The sequence below is a fragment of the Sphaerodactylus townsendi genome, linkage group LG08 (genome assembly GCF_021028975.2).
Source record: "Sphaerodactylus townsendi isolate TG3544 linkage group LG08, MPM_Stown_v2.3, whole genome shotgun sequence".
Taxonomy (NCBI): domain Eukaryota; kingdom Metazoa; phylum Chordata; class Lepidosauria; order Squamata; family Sphaerodactylidae; genus Sphaerodactylus; species Sphaerodactylus townsendi.
The window spans coordinates 35,929,081-35,948,959 of NC_059432.1; the positions used below are offsets into that span (position 1 = coordinate 35,929,081).

The 19,879-nt window shown below is 41.6% G+C and overlaps 1 protein-coding gene across 1 annotated transcript in view; it reads right to left on the bottom strand.

The window, feature by feature from the left end:
* The window catches only part of PDE6C (phosphodiesterase 6C), a 67,629-nt gene that overhangs the window by 39,145 nt on the left and 8,605 nt on the right, over positions 1-19,879 (bottom strand). The window lies entirely within an intron of this gene.

Below are 19,879 nucleotides of genomic sequence, written 5' to 3' on the forward strand. Positions count from 1 at the left end.
AGCTCTGCTTCAGATCGCACTATTTGCCATTTATCCATACAAGAGGAAATTATACATGGTCCTTGCATAAAGAGGGACATAGCAATGGTTATCTGACTCTACAGGCATTGTCCAGAAGTGAATATCTTAGAGATGGTTTCAAAGTACTTGTGATCAGATGTATACCAAACATATATGTGCATCTGAAAATGACAGCAGGATTTAACAGAGGTTTCATGTGTAGGGCTGCTAGTTCTGGGTTGGAAACACCTGGAGATTTTGAAGGTGCAGCTTGGTGAGGGCACGGTTTGGGGAGGACAAGGACCACAGCAGGATTTAATGCCATAGGGCCCCTCCTCCAAAGGAGCTGTTTTCTCCAGAAGAACTGATCTAGATCATCTGAAGATCATTTGTAGTAGTAGGAGATCTCTAGGGAGGCTGGCAATTCTACTCATGTGACCACTTCCTACTTCAAGGTCTATATAATTCACCCTGATCCAGATAACATGTTCTGCTTTCAGAAAACTTTGATGGAAGTATCTTGATTAAACTCCATATTAACTAAGGGATCAAAGGATTGTATGGCTCATATATAACTCAATTTCACAAAATGAAATTATTGTATACTTTGTTTAATGTGGCTAAATTTGTTTGTTGATGCCATGAAAAGGCTTGGTATTTGAGGTACACAGAAATTCTATTTGTGATGTTATGATGGACCATCCATCAAGGGATATATTCAAGCAAATCAGCTTTACACATATTGGTTGATATAGATGAAGCATTTTGTCTCCCAAGACAGAAATTAAATCTTATCTGGATGAGCTTTTATTGTTGGGCCTGAATTTTACTCTAGTAATATCATAAATACAGCTCAGGTTTAAAAGAATCATGCAAAAAGGTCCCTGAACCCAAAAAGTTTTGAAACTGTACTTTTGAAAAAAAATGAACCAGACATTAAATGAAAAATTCTAAGTTTCTTTAGATGTGATAAAAGTTAAACGTATGTAAAATAGATATCCATTAGCCTCCACTGACTCAAAGAAGGAAGCTATCTGAAAACCATTGCTTGCTGTATGAGGGCAGCTTATTTATTATGCATGTATGAAAGACAATTAAAAATGTGATTCTTCTTGATAAGTAAACTTACTATGGAGTCATCTTGTCCAGAAGCATTTAGAATGCTTCCATCTACATATGTAACATTGTACACTTCTATTTCAAAGGTCTTAGCATTCACAATTCGCCCCAGGGTCCAGCTTTCCCCTTCTTTCCTTGGGAACATGGGTGTAGATCTTGCCCCCAAAGCTTTCAAGTGTTTTAAGCCAGGCTTTTATTATGCAACAGTTCAAATGGACTTTTCCCAATAGCCTTGCATAAACTTTTGTTGTGGAGGTAAACAGCTGTATTTACAGCTTCTACCCAGCAGAGGTCTGGAAGCTCTGCCTGCATCAACAAACAACATGTAGTCTCCATAACTATCCTATTGAAATGTTCAGCAAGCCTATACACTACTGGTCTAGCATTCTGTATGCTTCATTCTCCAGATATCTTTGGAACTCCAGATATCTTTGGAACTCCAGATATCTTTGGAACTCACTTTGGAGCTACTGTATTCAGTCCCATTATCTGTACACAAAATCTGTGGAGCTTTGCCAAACTTGTTTCTGACTACTGCTACATAATTTTTGAATTTCTCAGGCACCTGGTCTTTAGACCTGATCAGGTAAACATAAACAAGCTCACTAGTACTATCAATGAAAGTCAGTACATACTGAGCACCATCCAGAGGGGGTGCCAGTGGTCTTATCAAGTCACTGTGCATTCCAAGACTTCAGTTTGAGCTGTCATATTCTGCTTGGAGTGGCTAGGACCAGTTGACTTCACTTTAACACAGATTTCACATGTCTGCTTGATTGTACTACATTCAATCAACTTCGAACCACAGTCCAAAATATGCTTTCTAACAGAGTCCATATGCCTATGGTCAAGTTTTGAGTGCCAGGCAAAGAGGGACTTTGTTTTGGAGCACCCCTTTTCTCTCACATGAAAAACATATTTTTTTACAGTTTCAAACATCCTTCAGTAGAGTCCACATTTCTCTGCCAGAAACTCTACTCCAAATTTGTCATCAAAAATTCTGCTTGATTCCTTATTCATCACCCTTTCATTTCTAGCATTCAAAAGTTTAGGTAAAGAAATCAGATTTTCAGGAGTGTTAGACACATAGAGTATATTGAGCAGGCTGTGCTCAACCACTCTACCAGAAACGCTTAATACATTAATTTTTACTGTATCTTTTCCAAGCACTTTAAATGAATCACCATTTGCTTGCACCAAAGTCTCATCACATGCTTCATTCTCAACAAAAGTATCTCTCATGGTTAACAATGTGGCAAGTTGCCCCTGTATGCAGCAAAAAGTAATTTACCTTGCTAATAGGTTCTTTACCTGCAATCATATATTCTCTGCCTTGGTCAGACTTTCTTTTGTCCTTAGGTGTGAGGAATTTCCCCCTCCTTTCATGCCTTTCAGCTGAGCTGTTGCGAGAGCTTTCTCTGTGATTAACATACTCCTTTCCCCCATTACCATTTCTATGAGCCCCTTTTCTTTGTCTACAGCTTCTTGAAATATGTCCTGCTTTTTCACAATTAAAAACATTTCAAGTCTTTTTCACTTGTTGCACTATCTTGCCTTAACACAGACAAGGTCACATCAGATTCTCTTCGTTCTGCTTCAGAGTCTCAAAAATAGCACAATGCATAGTTTACATCAAGATTATTATATTCTTTCAAGACTGATACTTAACTTTCAAAACTCAAAGGTAAACTTCCAAATATTACTCCTAGTAGCAACTCGTCATCCTCCAGACTTTTCCCCATTTCCCGTATTTTTAAAGCGAATTCAGTCATTTGCTCTAGGTTTTAATTCACAGGTATCTTAGTGCTATAGAGCTTTCTTCTGAGGATTCGTACTTGGGTTTGCTGATTTCATGGAATACTTCTGCTCCAGAACCTCCTATAGAGTGCATGCTGATTTACAGTTTAACAAGAATATGGCCTCTCTGTCCCCAAAGGTGAGAATATACATTGCCTTGGAGTCATCCATCTTAAACTTGTGCGCTCTTGTCTCATCAGCTGAGGGATCTAGTAATAGAACCTATTCCATTTGTTCCATGGGCAGTGCATGTTTAATGCAATACTACCAAATTAGGAAATTATACTGGTCTAATGTTTTGAGAGGAGGTAAAGTGGGGCATGCTGTTGGAAGGGAGTCACGGTTACAGCTGTTGCCAGGAAGAGTTCGGGTTTCCATCTCCCATTTGTGACGTTTGTACAGTCTGAGACTCTGCGACCTTTAAGTATCTCCCTTTTTGTTATGCAGTCAACTAACTTTTTGTTACAGCGAGCAGTGCAGAGTGGGGGACTTGAAGTAATCCAAGCAAGTTAATTCAATCAGGCAGGAGGGGGGATCAGCAACTCCCTTTTCAGTTTAAATGTAGGAACTCACTGCTCAAAAGGGGCTCTTCTCACAGAGGAGGCTGACCTAAGCAACGTAACACATTAATCATAGAGTTTAGCAAATATCATTGAAGACCCAGATACTAGTGAGTTGCTCTTTATAAGGGTTTACTAGCTAAAAGGATACAGTAACATGGATAAAAACAATTAGTACTATACTGTTAACATATTTACAGTTGTCTCAGCACATGGCAAGAACTGACTCCAAATAGAACAGAGAGAACGTTAACTTTATAACTTCACTCATGCTCACAAACATGTAAGCAATGGCTATCAAACTGGCCAATATCTAATCAATAAGTCAGCTCATTAGAATGTGATCTCAACATCCTGTTTACACACAAACAGATAGTAAACACTTTCATGACTGATTGTGACAGATACTTGCAAATACCAACACTGATATTCCCACATAAATGTATTACAAAGAGTACAAAATCAAGACTAGCCTAAATCCAAGCTGTTTCCTAAATCAAATGTAAGTATATTATTTTATATTGCCAGTTAAATACGTAAAAGCCCAGTGAAATATTCATTTTTATCTAACCAGCTTCCTAAAATTGCAAAATCAAGAGAAAAGATCTCAGTCTGAAATGCTTGCCACAGTGACTTTCATCACCATCAACTATAATTACTTCTGTCTGGTGGATATAGGATTATGATACCCATTCAGTTTAGTGGAAAAAAATCAGATTAAATCCAAGTATTTCCTACACCAATGAATGCCAATTTGGGTTTTAGTCGCTGTTGCATCAAGGACACTGTTGGAAGAATGATTTTCCATATTTCAGATATGCTAATTTTTGGGTGTCCAATACATGAGTTTTTAACATGATGTGTCCTATAAACCCTTTTATTTAAATTTATTTAAAACATTCCTACAACAACAAAGTACCATTTCAAATGCAAATATATATGAAATATTTTTAAAGTTAAATAAAAAATATTCAAAAACCTTAGTCGGTTTCTGGGTGATCCCTGCTTATCCAAACAAGTGATGAAAAATTTGACTCTGTTGGTCATCCTGGGCTTCCTCGAAGGAGTTCAGGATGCTGGGCATGGTTTAGTTCCTCCACTTCATCATTTCATCAGCCCCATGAGACGGTCCATTTAATATAGTGAGATTTGTGGGTAACTCATGATTCCAACCTCAGTCCTAATCCAATCACTACCTCACACTGGTTATCATTATAGAGCAATAGCAGTGGCATGGAACAAAAGAATATCACCTGAGCAACCATGCCATGCTAGTTGCTACCTCTTTCTTGCAGGGCCTTTTTCTATAGCACTATACCAGCCATGGAGACAAGTTCTGAAGGCAATGTAAAAACTGTTGCTGCTTGCCAGATATATATATATATGTATATATTGTAATGGACATTCGAGGCTCACCTCCACCTCCTGAGGAGAGCAGCCAGCCCAAGCATGAAGCAGCAATGGCTATGGCCAGCTTTGCGCTAGAGCTCAGCGCCACCTCCGCCTTCAAGCCTACTGTGATGGAATAGTACTGTAAAACTAGCAAAGTCACATATGACTGTGAAAAGCATCTTTGCCTTTTGATCTCCAGGAGGGAGGACAGGAAACTATGCAGAGGTGCTAGGATGAAACTTCAAAGGCCTAAGTTACCTCATGGCCTGAACAGAGTTTTCCTGGGAAGGGGAAAACAAAGGTTCTGGAATTCCATCTTGAGACGTGGTCAGAGAAACATCAGAGTACAGGGACAAAGAACCAAAAGGGACGTAACCAGCTAAGAAATCCCTTAACTGCAATCATGTTTTATTTCTTTGATTTCTGTTTTTCAATAAAAATCGTTGAGACCTCAGCCGGTTGGAGTTATTGGAGAAAAGAACCCAGGTTTTAATGAAACAAGCGTGGCTCTCCCAGGCTTGCTTTCATGACACCTACATAGCATGCTTTGTGCTGTATTGGCTTGGTGGAGGTGCCAGTTGGCCTGGACAGTCCAGTCCTTTTACCTGACTGTTTGGGAAAAAAACTGAAAGGCAAGGTGGGCAAATCATTAACAATTTTTAAAGTTGCCATGTGTCCAGTATTTGTTCAGATGCTCCTGGAGCATCCCTCGTCTTCATTGTAAAATTTTATTCTTTTTCTTGTGACATGCCAAACAAATACTTTAAGTATTAACTCCCCCCTCCCCCTCCGCACCCTTGTCTGTGGGTGGACTGCATTGGCTAATCTCAGTAATGGCACAAGCCACATATTTAACTAGTAGATACAGTAATTGGCAATAGGAACTCCATGGATAGCCATGTTATGGGTAGCCATGTTTGTCTGCAATAGAACAGGTGGATTCGAGTCTAGAAGCTCTTTCAAGATCAACAGGATTTTCAAGATATAAGCTTTCAATAATCAAAGATATCTGACGATGGGAGTTTTGACTCTTATACTAAGGTGCTATTGGACTTGAATCTGCCTGTTCCTGTGGAGTGGAATACTAATGATGCTAATGAGAAAGGGTAGTTCTAACTTTTTCTGCACCAATCATTAGATCATTACCAAAATAGATGATTACAAATTCTACTTATCATTGGTTTCAATGGCTACTGAGAGATAAAATATACTATTAACGATCACATTTCTTTGGTCAGTTTATCCAAGATAACCAAACAGAACTCACACTGAACCAAGCAGGAGTTTGCACTACTCTCCTTTTCATGTCAGAGGTTGTTGAGGATTGAGCAGATACCAAATCCAATCAAACATGACCCCCCCCCCCCATGTTTTAGCCAAGATTGCAGTGAATAACGTTTTTTGTGCCACCATTACATTTATATGTTAAATAAGTGAGTTATTTTAGTGAACAGAGTGTTATTTCACTCACAACCTGAATTTGATGTCTCTATTGCTTTGTATGCTTGGCTTACGAAATACATCACAAATAAAAAAAATACTTGCTGCAAACTACACTGTATTCCTCAGAATCCAATATAGAAGTGAGCTTAGCATTAAGCAAGAACAAGAGAACTATGTCTTTCCATTACAAGTGAGCTATGAGGGCTGAGGAACAAACACAAAGGCAGAACTTTAATATAGAGCAGCTCTGATTTGATTGGCTCCCCTAGTCACATGCAACTGCCAGATTGTTCCAGACTGTGGTTGCCCCAATGGTTACTTGCACATTGATGCTGAAATTCAGTTCTGTTCTAGGTTGACTGGCTTGCTTGAGTGAGTGAAGTGCTGGGCTCTAGTTCTCACCTACAGTTCTATATCTGAGACCCTTGATACCTTACAGATCTCAGCCCTCATTTTGTCAAAATAGTGGGTGGGTGCTCTTAGTTTATACCTTTTTAATGACCAAAATTATTACATTATTATAGAGGTCAATCAGGTTATCAACCAAATAGTTATCTTTTATAACAGCACAACAGTGGATTCTGGAACTAGACTCCAGGCAACAAATGAATCAGTTTCCTACAGCTGAAAGTGTGTGAGCAGCAGAAATATATTTCTTACACTGTAATCCTGAGCACTTTCTAGCATCATTCACTTCAGTAAACTGAGAGAGCATAATTCTGTTTAGGATTGCACTGTTAATCAAGTAATGAGTTGCCCAGAACAAGTAGTGTTATGGAGCCTGGAGGAAAAAAAGGCCCTGTCTCTTTAACAGAGGTTTAATGGGATATTATTTAGCAGATGAAGTTATTTGCCTCCATGTCAGGAAAAGCTTCAGCTGCCCACTTTGACAATTAAGCCACTATAAAGTGGCAAGACATTTTTCCTGAGGCCAGTTGACCACCCTCATGTCAAGATGACACCATAGCACTGCATAACAAGGATTATGTGTTGTATGTTGAACCGACAAGATAGTGAGATAGAACTATTTGACCATATAATAAGCCGTGCTGTTGAAGTGTGGTCAGTATCGTTGAAACCACACAGAATGGTGATAGAAACATGATAGAAAACACAGGAGAAATTAAACAGCACCAGAAATGAGTCTCTCATGGATAGAATCAGGTAAGCAGGTCAGACAAGCAACACATGTGTACTCCCTCCTCATTCCACATGTGGAATAAAGACCCACCAAGTGCTACTGCACAGTGGAACGTCACAAAATGAATGTGACATTTGGGTTGTACAGATATGTTGGCTCCATTACTGTCTGTCACTAAGACACTAATTAATTCTGCCAGTACCAAGACATGGTCAGGCTTCTTCATACCTATGATACTAATGGAGCTTAGTTTCAGGCAAATTAGAGGATTATGGTGATTTATAATACACTGAGGTTCCTTATGTATTCAGTGCTTACCCCATGGCTGTCAGCTTCATAGGCCCCTTCCGCATATGCAGAATGCATGCACTTTCAAGCCACTTTCAATGCACTTTGCAGCTGTGCGGAATAGCAAAATGCACTTGCAAACAATTGTGAAAGTGGATTGAATGTGCATTATTCTGCATGTGCGGAAGGGGCCATAGTGGGTTTTCCCACACCTTTTTTTTGTTTAGATGGGATTCTCCTGCTACCAAGCTACTATTTTACCCACCCATTCTCTCCATTCAACCTAAAGCTGTGGAGGTTGCTGTCTGCTGCCTGTGGGTGGGTGGGTGGGTGGGTGCACCATTACGGGTCTAGCATTTTGCTAAACCATGTAAATTTTGTGTTGATTTTACCAGTCTATTGCCCCAGCCATAGATCAGTAGTGCTAGAAGAAAAAAGAAAAAAGAAAGCTCTCCTGATTGCTCTGAACTGCTACCCTGAAAAGCTGGTGAAGCTGCAGTTTTTTGGCCAGGGAAAGGTGGGAAGAGTGACAAAACCCAGTGCAAGCCAAATGCATGCTGTTTTCCTTTATTTTCCCTGAAAAATAAGTTGCACTTTCAGAGCTTTGGGTAACCATGGAGATTCTCTGATCTGAGGTGCAGTGAGTTTGGGAGAGGGGAAAACCTGTACATTACAGAGAATCCAACCTGAAGGGAATGTCAATGCGAAGCAGACCACAACTGCAAAAATGGCCTGAGCCTTTTTTTACATGTCATGCAATATGTATTATGCATGATACACTGAGGTTTACACTGTGTAAGTATGTTTCCTTTCCTTGATAAATCTTACAGATTTCACACTATATATAATTTTATAACAGTGAAAGTGCCAAAGGAATGAATACTTTGTGTTTTATGCCTTATTTTCATTGTGTACTGATTCTCATTAAACACAGATTCTTCTTAGTGTGATTTCAAATTAGTCTTTCTGTGAATCCATAATGATTGTGCACAAGTGAGTTCCAAAAATAGAGGCATTCTAACAGTTTCCTTTAATTAGATATGAGTTCATCATTATTAGCTATGAACTGCTGGATATTCAAAGCCCTATTTCTTATAAATCTAGACTTGCCTCATAATTGTGTGCTTTCTGTTTTGAAGTACAGAAATAAGACAAATGTTTAGAATTACACATTGATATGCAGAACAAATCGATCTGGAATGGTATCATATAACTTGATCTTATCAGAACTTGGAAACTAAGTAGAGTTGGTACTTGGTATCACCAAGGAAGGCTTTGCAAAAGAATGCAGTGGCAAGCCACCTATGAACGTTACATGACTTGAAAACAACCCCTGCTCAAGGAGAGCTTTCACAATTGCCAGATTTAATGTCATGCTGCCTGCCTTACTAAATGGCAGGTTTAATAACCTAGAGAAATCTAAAAGGTTATGTAGTTGCAATACCAACCAAGTTGAAACATTGGCTCACCAGCTATTATACTGCACTAGATTTGCCAAAAATAGATCTAAATATGTCAATTTATTTCCTCTCTTCCAACCTGAAGTAACAGATTTGATCAGATTATTTCTCCTGCTGAACAACTCTGATTCTGTTTTTTGTCAAGAGGTTGCAAGCTTTGTCATGGAAATAATTCAGAGTCAGTAACAATCTGTATTTATCTGATGTTGTCTTTTTCACTTAAAAAACCCTATTGTTTGCTGTGTTTTTGTTGTTCTGTTTATGCCAATAAAGGCTTTGCTTGCTTGCAATGACTTGAAAACCCTATGGGGTCACCATAAATTGGCTGTGACTTGATGATACTTTAAACACACATATGGGCAGCAAATAGGTATTAACTGGAGGATGGACTCAATTTCAAATTCAAGATATTAACTAAGCTCTAAATCAGGGGTCCCCAAACTTTTTAAACAGGGGGCCAGTTCACTGTCCCTCAGACTGTTGGAGGGCCGGACTAAAAAAAACTATGAACAAATTCCTATGCACAAATGATTGTAAAATGTTTGATTTCACCTTTCAGCCTTTCTGTCATGGTCTATTTTTAGAACAGTGACCAAAGTATGTCAAGTACAGGGTGGGCTCCAAATATTGTTGGGGAGGCTGTGGAATACCTTCCCCTGTAACATTCCATCTAACCCAGGATCAGGTATCTTCCTGGGTTCTTTCCTCCCTAGCAGCCAGCAAGCGATTCGCCAGCCTGGCTGATGCCAATGGGAGTGAGGCAGAACAGAAAGCCTGAGAGCAACACATGCAGTAGCTGAGAGGGAAGGGCGGAGCAGGTGTTGCCACATGTAAGGTTTCCAACTCTGGGTCAGAAAATTCATGGAGATTTGGGGGTGCCATCATGTAACTGCAATCAACAGCCGTTGGCGCCAGTTCCTCCTCTCCCTCGAGCCCCCACTGCACATGAATGGAGCCATCGCCCCCATGCCTGGCGGGCCGGATAAATGCCTTCAGGGGGCCACATTTGGCCCCCGGGCCGTAGTTTGGGGACAACAGGTAGCCACACAGAGAATGCAAGTTGAAAGACAGGTTCACATTTCCCCTTGAAGTCCTGCCAGATGGGAAATGTCCAGGTATTTTTGCCTCCATTGGAAATAAAAGATGTTTGTGATTATAATTCTTCAGATTTCTAGTGTAATATCAATCTGACACACTGTCCAAAAACATATTAATACAAATAATATAGGATGGATCTGAATTTCCACTGGCGAAAAGAAGTCCACAGAACATGACTTGCCCACCCTCCACAAGGCTTCAGTTATTTTTCTTGGGGTTCAGGGAACTAACACCAAGGGAAGGCAAGTAGGGGATCCACAGGAGGACGTGGAAATCTGCAAAAAAATAGTTGTCCCTTCTCTGCCAACAGAAGTTCTGTTCCACCAGTATGTTTTAGGTGAAATGGTTTTCATCAGTCACTGACTAAAAGTCCAGGTTGCCCTTGGATTTACTCCAGTAAACAGGTTGCCCTTGGATTTACTCCAGTAAACAGTCCTTCACTTCCAGCACCAATTGTCCCAGAGGGCCAAAAACTCCTACCCTGTCCTCAGTAGGAAATAGGAGGTGGGTGGCTTCTCTGATTGCTGTAGCTAAAGAGGTTGGATCAGTCTGAGGTTTGGCCCATAAATGGCCTTTACTTGGGCTGCCTAGCAGGACACATCAGGCACACAGTATCAGTTTAGCAGGTTTGCTGTTCTTGCCAGCCATGATTAAAAACTCCTTCCTCCCCACTTCCTTCAGAGGGAGGGATGTAGCAGCCTTACTGGGATATAGTATTTCACTGTAAAATAGTATTTCACTGTAAAAATGGTTAGAGCTTCTTTTCAGAATGATCTGAACAACTTGGTGCAAAATTCAATGGCAAATATTTGTCGTGTGAGCTATAGCTGGTGCAACTCACCAGTTCTGAAAGATCTGAACTGACTGCTGGTTTAGGCCTGGGCACAATTCAAAATACTATCCATAACCTATAAATAGGGTTGCCAAAATTTAGGTGAGGCTTAGAAATCTCCTGCTCTTCTCAAGATTACAGTTCCTCCATAGAAAATGGTGGCTTTGGACAGTGGAATCTTTGGAAATACACCACACTGAGATCCCACCCCTAACCCCACCTTCCCCAGTGACCACTCCCATAACACCAGGAATTTCATATCAGAGAGTTGGCAACTCTAAGTATCATCCAAATCTTCTACCCCACAGCTGCTAATAGCCAAGAACTGTTCTTTACGCTTCATTAGTTTCCCCAAACAATCAGAGGGCTTTCTACAAATAACAGCTGCTCTGATTTAGTGTGTAGTGTGTATCTCTAAACCACATAAGGACTATATTGATTCCTATACAGAAGCACAAGCAACAGTCACTGTGAAACCTCAGCAGGGGCAACTTCAGCTCTCTCATAATAGGTCTCTGTGTTGGAGTGGGGAAGGTGTGCTCTGTTTCTGTGTTTGGTGTGAATGTTGCTGAAGAAGTAGCAATATCCACATCGATTTCCAGACACACTAGCCTTTGGAGTCCATACACTGCCATGTGGGGTGCCACATACTTCCACATATTGAATCCAGTTTTGATTTTCTACTGCAAATCATACTAAATATGAATCAAACATGTCACCAGGTATGCTCAGAAGATAAAAGTGGTGCTCTCATCACACATTTGCTGCCTTCAATAACATTAGTTCTCCCTTCTTCATTGTTATAACCTGGGAAGTTGGTTAGGCTGAGAGTGAGTGACTTTATGTAGTACACACACACATATCCATATGAGCACATACAGAGTGCATGCAAACACTATCACACTGAAACATTTCCTGATGACTTTTATGTGGCTTGTATAAAGTTCATGGAGAAATGATGTAGTATAATGGAAAAAAAAATCTGTCGGACCTGTGAGCCAGGAAATCCTCTCTTCAAATGTTACCTGGGTGATTCCCAAACATTTTTAGGCTAGTGCCCCCTCCACGCACATATCGACACACATCTCTTTTTTGGTATTAGCTCTACTGCAAATTCAAAACAACTTCTAACACTGTAAATACACTGTAAAAATATGACCTAGTCAAAGTAAATAATTTTATTGACTGTTTTAGCAATAAAAAGTACAGAAGCAAGGAAGAAAGGAGAGAGAGTGTGTGTGCGTGTATGGGCAGCTCAAATGTGTGGCAGCTGGGGGGGCGGGCGGCAAAAGGCCATCTGTGACCTTTCACCAGGGTTTTATCTACAGAAAATAGTGTCTGGGGCAAGCACTGAAATTGAAGCCCCCATCATCTGACAACCCTAAACCAGCAGAGGTACAGGACCATATCACTTCAGTAAAGGTAATGACCAGCTCACTACTGACTCATGGAGTAATGTCACATGACAATGTTTGCTAGGCAGACTATGTTCACTGGGTGGTTTGTCATTGCCTTCCCCAATCATCTTTAATGTTTGCTGAATTGGGAAGAGAGAAAGTACAAAAATGGCTAAAATGATTAAAAGAAAGTTACATCACTACAATTCCTGATTGTTGGGCTATCTGTACTGGGCAAATGGGAGGACGTGATACTCTGATAGGGGAAGAAGAGGAAGAGGAATACATCACTGACTATTAATAAACCAGTTCTTTCTTTCTTTCTGCCCCAAAGTCTGGTTTATGATTTTCACAATTCAGCTGGTTGAAATGCATCCACAGATGCTCATGTGCTTTACTGCCTCACTCCGCCCTCCAAACACAGACAAAACCCTTGCCTGTTCCATTACTTAGGCATAATCTTCGGCTCTCATGATGAAGTTGAAAGAATTTAGAATTCCTTATTAAAATCAAGCTAAAGTTAATTTATACCTTTGACCCTGCCTAGCTGACCACAAGAACTTAGCCTCTGTTCCCACATTCAGACACAGCTATGCAAGTCAAGTTCTTACACCTTCCTCAAAGGTCCCAATCCAAGGTGGCAGAACACTCAGCTGCTTGTGACTCTTGCCTCTCCAACCACTTGACATGCTCTCTTTTAAAAAAATTAAAATTGCAAAGCAGGAGGGAATCAGAGTGAGAGAGAAAGAGCGACTGTGAATCAGTGCGGCCGCAGTTGCTGCTCGGGATGAGCCCAGCTTCAGCCCTGGTAGGGTAAGGTGACCAGATTTTCACCTTTTTAAAGCAGGACGCGCTCACGCGGCCGCAGGAGCGCACTGCCTTCTGGTCACCAGGAAACGGGAGCGCCCCAGAAGGCAGTGCGGCAGCGCGGGAGGCTGCCGCACTGCCTTCTGGGGCGCTCCCCTGTTTCCTGCCCTGTGCCAGAGCGGGAAAAGGGGAGTGCCCCAGAAGGCAGTGCGGCAGCCTTCCAAAAATTGGGACATTTAAAAAATCCCGCAGGACGCGGGACAAATTGGTTAAAAGTGGGACTGTCCCACCAAAAGCGGGACGTCTGGTCACACTATGTAGGGGCAGAAGTGGGCTATTAGCCATGTCATGGCAGGACAGACAGGTGTTGCGTCACTTACCCCGTGACATCATCAGGAAAGGAGGCTGGCCTGAACCTATAAATGTTAGGGATCTGGGTGACCTGGAGCCACCAACTCCAGCAGCCCTTCCTCAGGCTGGGTCAGGAGCATTCAGTCAAGAGGGAGTACACCCTTTCTGTGGGGGAGGGGGGAGCCACACAGGCCTGCCCCTGCCCCCAGTCACCAAATCCCCAGCCTGCCACAGGAGCCCAGCCAGAGCATCTTGCCTTTCCTGGGACCCAGTCTGTGCCCCACAGTTGCCACCACCAAAAGGGCGTGGACTGGGCAGCTCTGTTGGTGGGTACACATAATTAGCAGAGTTTAGCAGATACCAACAAAGAAACAGTTACTGATGAGTAGCTTTATATAAAAGTTCACTGGCTAAAAGGGTAAGGTAACATGGAGAAAAAACAAAAAAAACCCTCTATATTGCACTGTTACATATTTACAGTTGTCTCAGCACTTGGCTGTCTTAGGCCCCTTCTGCACCTGCAGAATAATCCACTTTCAATCCACATTCACAATTATTTGCAAGTGAATTTTGCTATTTCGCGCAGTAAAATCCAATTGCAAAGTGCATTGAAAGTGGATTATTCAGCATGTGCAGAAGAGGCCTCTGTGGACATCTCCCTCATCTAAGACAGAACAAAGAATTGGCTATTCAATCTGGCCAATAGCTAATCAATAGTTCAACATCCTGTTTACACACTAATAGTTAACGCTTCCCTGACTGGTTGTGATAGACACTTGCAAATACCAACAAGCTCCCTGTGAGGAAAAATCAGCCTGCTCACCCACCTCTCTCAGGGCTGCTTCACAGGGCTAGGCTACCACTACCTCTCCTTCCCTCTCCAACCAGAGGGCTTTCCTGCTGCTGCCCCCAACCTAGGCCACCTGCACCAGCCAACAGCGGTGCCTGGAGGAGGTGCAGAGCAATGTTTCTCAGAGTAGATCTGGCTGCTTCGCAAAGGCTGTTGTGGCTAGATCTAGGCCATAGTGCTGGTGTTCTGGCCAAAAACCTTTCACCCACCAGCTGACACAGGAATCCCTGTGCTGCCCCCTATTTCCCAAAATTCTATTTCACCCCCTATTGTCGCCAAATTCCTCACCTCTCCCCCTGATGCTTCCACTCCCCCAAGAAGCTGGTAGCACCCACTTTGGCAATCCCTATGTTGACCAAGTGACTTTATGCAACTGTTCTTCCGTCAGCTTCACCCCTTCATCTGTAATACAGAAGACCAAAACTGGCTACCTGGTATCAGACTGCAGTAATTATTATTGAGGTTGTATAGGTGAAAAGATTTGAATCTTCAAAATGCACAAAAGCCAGTAATTCCAAAACTGTGCTGGAGAGCTCTTTTGAACCATGAGAATAATGGTAGAGTTCTGTGACGAATACACTGAATGGCTTGGTGAGACAAATTAGCCAGCCATTAAGGAGTCTTCCCTCTACAATTTTCTCTCAAGATACACTGCTGTTGCTTCCTTTGTTTTCAATCACCTCCCACTAAGGGATGGGTAATTCTGCTGTGTCTTTATATTAGGTACAATTGGATCATTCACTCAGTGCCAAATTAGCTATGATGGCATCCTCTTGTCTGTCACAGTGATGATGCTGCCATTTTAAGGTGATTTTGAAATACCAAGATCCTGATGGGACTTGAATGGTGGTGGGCTGACATGCTCTTCTCCCACCCCTCTAACTAGCATCTTATCATGTGCCAAAACACCCCTGGGCAATCGAAAAGTGCTTAACACATCAAAACACATGGAATTCTCAAATCCCTTAAAAATGGCAGCAGTGTTCCAATGGCAGATATGAGGTTGCCATAAAGTCTCATTTGGCCCTCAATCCCAGTGGAGAAGTTGAACAATTTTATCTGCTGTCATGTGATGGTGTCTATTACGTCTCTACATGACTCACTGTTCTGAATATGCCTCCTTCAGCTCATTAGGCACATGTTGATTAGTGGCCTGTGCAAAAATGTTCAGGAGGGGCTGACTTAGATACTTCTTATATAATTTGAAAATAATTTTCTTAATGCCTTCAAATTCATCCAAAAAAAGATGACTTCAGCCTTTTTTTTGCCATCAAATCACAGCTGACTTATGGCAACCCCATAGGATTTTCAAGGCCAGAGATGTTCAAAGGTGATTTGCCATTGCCTTCCTCTATGACATGACCGCTGTATTCCTTGGAGGTCTCCCATTTAAATACCTGCCAGGGTCGAGGCTGAGATTTTGTGAGTGGTCCAAGGTAACTCAACCAGTTTCCATGGCAGAATGGGGATTCAAACCTTGGTTTCTCAGATTCTAGTCTGACACTTTAACCATGACACTATACCATTACAATAGTATTTTTATTACCAGTCCTGTATTGGCCCCACTTTGAAGGCTGTACCCTCACATTATCTTTGCAGATCTTGGTGTCCTACTACATTTTATTGGGTATGCAGAAGATACAATTTGCTCTGACATTGGATGCATAGATCCCTTCTTCTTTACCAAGCTTAATTACCCTGGAAACTCCCTTCTCAACACTGTTCTCATAATCTCCTTCTAGCCTCTAAGGATTAGTAAGATTTACCCTCTGCATCAGATAGATCTCACCATAATAGTCATAATTGTTAAGGAAGCAGTCATTTCTCTTCCAAACTGCCAAAAACAGGAAATGCCATCCTATAGCTACAGTACCCCATTGTCAATTTGACCACATACACTTCAAAAATTATTAAAATCTGATACTGTTATTTGCTATGTTGTTTACATCTAGATTGTCCAGGGGCAAAAAAGGACAGTGGTATGAAATGGTTGTCTCAACTACCAAGAGTCTGTTATCTGAAAATCAATTCCTGGTCCCAAATCTAGTTATATGTACATATAACCACCTATAAAGCTCTTGCACTCTTATAGCAATGTTAAAGTAAAGGTTCCAGATGGATAACTGATAATCAAGTGTTATCTGAGAATACTGAGATGATTTCCCATTCTAGCACAAATGAATCATAGCTAACTTTATTTATTGTTTATTCCATTTCATCAACCCAGTTGTCAGGACATTGGGCATAGTTGCTCTTCTGATTCTTTCTATTATTAAATCCTAGGTTAAACACTATTAGCTCCTGTGATCAACAGGTCTGTTTCCCACTAATCCTTCTTGTGATGAGGGAGCAGCTGCTGTTTCTAAGCTAATTAATGAAGGTCTGGATCTTTCCCTATGCTCTAAGCTTCTGAACCATTCACCAGGACAAGGTGTTTCCTCATGTTTGTTGGCAAACTCCCAGGCCTAGGGAGATAATCCTGGGATAACCAGATGCTGAAAGAGGAATGTGGCTAATTTCAACTAATATTCCATCTGTTCCATATCTTCTTTAGCTATTGGTCTACCCTAAGGATTGCCATCTTTATCTTGATAGAGACTCTTGAAAGCTGCTTGCTTTCTAACTAACATCTAACTTATGTGTCCAGCTTTCCCCAGTCCTACTGTACTGTAGCAGGAAATCTCAGTGCACAGTATTTCTGCAGTGCATCTCGGGGATTCCTAGGGCAGCTTACTCTGGCTTGGGAAATCCTGGAGGTTGGGTGCCTGGGGAGAACAGGGTTTGGGGAGAGGCAGGAACTCAGTGGGAGTGTGATGTCATGGATTCCACACTCAAAAGTTGCCATTTTTTCAAGAGGAACTGATCTCTGTTGTCTGAAGGTCAGTTGCAGATCTGGGATAATTCAAAATTCCATCTAGACTCCAGAAAGCCCACATTGCCTGGAGGAGAAAAATACTGTACTATTTTCCCTGACTTCATCAAACTGAAAATGTTACATCTCATATCAAATACATAAACATCTATATGTATAAAAATCTATCAGTGCATTTTTCTGCTGACAGGTAATCTCCCAAACTACTGGACCGATTGCTTTGAAATTTTCACACAACATCGCATTCGCTTGCGGTCAGGTTTCCATACTGTTTCCACAGCTCCTGTTGTGTACATGTCACAACTGTGCCAGTTATTGTTTACATGCTACACCTGTGACAGCTAGAACCACAGTTCTGTTCCGCAACAGCACCATCTGCTGGCTGTCAAAGCAACACCCTCTGATACAAGGGAACCAACCATGTCTTCCTTGAAAACCGCTGCCATCTGGAATGAAAAGGATGGGGCCAGCCATCTGGACATGGCCCACCCACCCTAGCGGAGGAAGGGGAAGGTGAGGGAGGGTCCAGGGGTTTGCTGGACCAAATGCTCTGAAATTTGAACGCAACGTAGCTTATGCCTCCCAGAGTGTTTTAAGCTAGGTAATTCGCCGGGAAGGGAGTGAAAGGGACAGGGACAGCCACCTGGACAGAGGAAGAGGAATGTTAGGGAGGGACGGGGCAGGGTGCCATGCAGGGAACGGGAGAGAGGGAGGGGAGCAAGGGGCCCCTTGCGCCTTCCCTCCCTTGCAAGCATTGTGCAATGACACATGTTCGAACCGTTCGCTTCCCCTTTTCTTTCTTTTCCACTTCACCAGACTGAGCCACAGCAACACATGGCTGGGCCCACTAGTATATATTAAAAATAGAAATCTTGCCTCTCCATTTACTGTGTACAGTACACAGCAGCTCACAATAAATCAGCTATACCTTGGAAGTGCAATTCTAATCAGTTACATCATTTTAAGCCCAGTAACTTCAGTGGACTCAACAGTATATAATTCTGATTGGAATTGCCTTGTAAACACACACTGCAACCAATAAATGAGCACAAATCATTCAGAATCCAGCTGCCAAAAGTAATCTGAAACCAAAACGCAATAGTTAGCTAAAGCATAATAAAATCCAAAAATCACAGCATTTAAGAAAGGAGGGCAAATGCCAGGAGCAACTTCATTTTATTATATTTGTACCCCGTCTATTTCTAGCACCAGCTAGCCTTGGAGTGGCTGACAACAAGTAACATAACCCAAAAACATCACATTTTAAAAAAACTAAATTTCCTATCTAAAAATATCTTCACAGATGATGATACATATTATATACATTCAGCCTGTAAAACTCTCATTGTCTAATGGGGGAGTGAGAATTAACAGGAAGAGGGTGCTTCGTTCAGATATATAACTACAGACGCTAGCTGGTAATTAACTCCATGGCTATAATACCACTGGTGGTAGGTGGTCGGGAAACATCATGGGGAAACATCAATCATAATCATAGTGGGAGTATATAAAAATCATAGTAAAAACTTGGATGTATGGAGCATTTTGAATATTGTTACAGGTGTGAAGAGACTCCAAACCATTAGTACCACAACAGAAATGATTTCTGTGTCTGGTACATTCACTCATTCTACTTCTGACTTTGGAGGCTCAGAGAGTGCAGCCTTTAATGATGATCTCAGTGTGTGGGCAGGTTTATATTGGAGAAAGTGATCATTCACATAAACTGATTTTAGGCTGTACAGATACTGACCAGCACTTTGAATTTTGCCTGGAAAAACATTGGGCAAGACTCTGATCCAGTAGCTCCTTAATGATCAACAAGATTTTCAGGATATATTGGTTCTCTGATAAAGAGACCTTTGAATCTTGAAATTTATATCCTGGAAACCTTGTTGGTGTTTAAGGAGCTACTGGACTCAAATTTTGCCCTTTTTCTGCAGACCAACATGGCTGCCCATCTGGAAACACACTGGCAACCATTTTAAAATGACCCATCCCTCCAGTCAGCCTTGCTGCCAAATTTTGGAACAATGGAAGCTTCCAGACAGTCTTTAAAGGAACTCCTTGTGTGCAGGGCACACAGCTGCATGTAATCAGATTTAACTTTGGCCAAATCCCAGTATTTATGGGGTGTTGTGTGATTTCCGGGCTGTGTGGCCGTGTTCTAGTAGCATTTTCTCCTGACTTTTCGCCTGCATCTGTGGATGGCATCTTCAGAGGATCTGATGGTAGTAAAGCAAGACTCTAGTCCAAGTAGCTTTACTACCATCAGATCCTCATGGCGACTGCCAACCGAATGCAGGGAGACTCAGGAAAGCTATCAGGTGAAACATCAGGAGAAAATGCTATTAGAACACGGCCATACAGCCCGGAAACCACACAACCCCCCAGTGATTCCCGTTATGAAAGCCTTCAACAACACGGTATTTATGCTTTTGAAAAGCAGTTTATCATTGACTGTACGTTTTA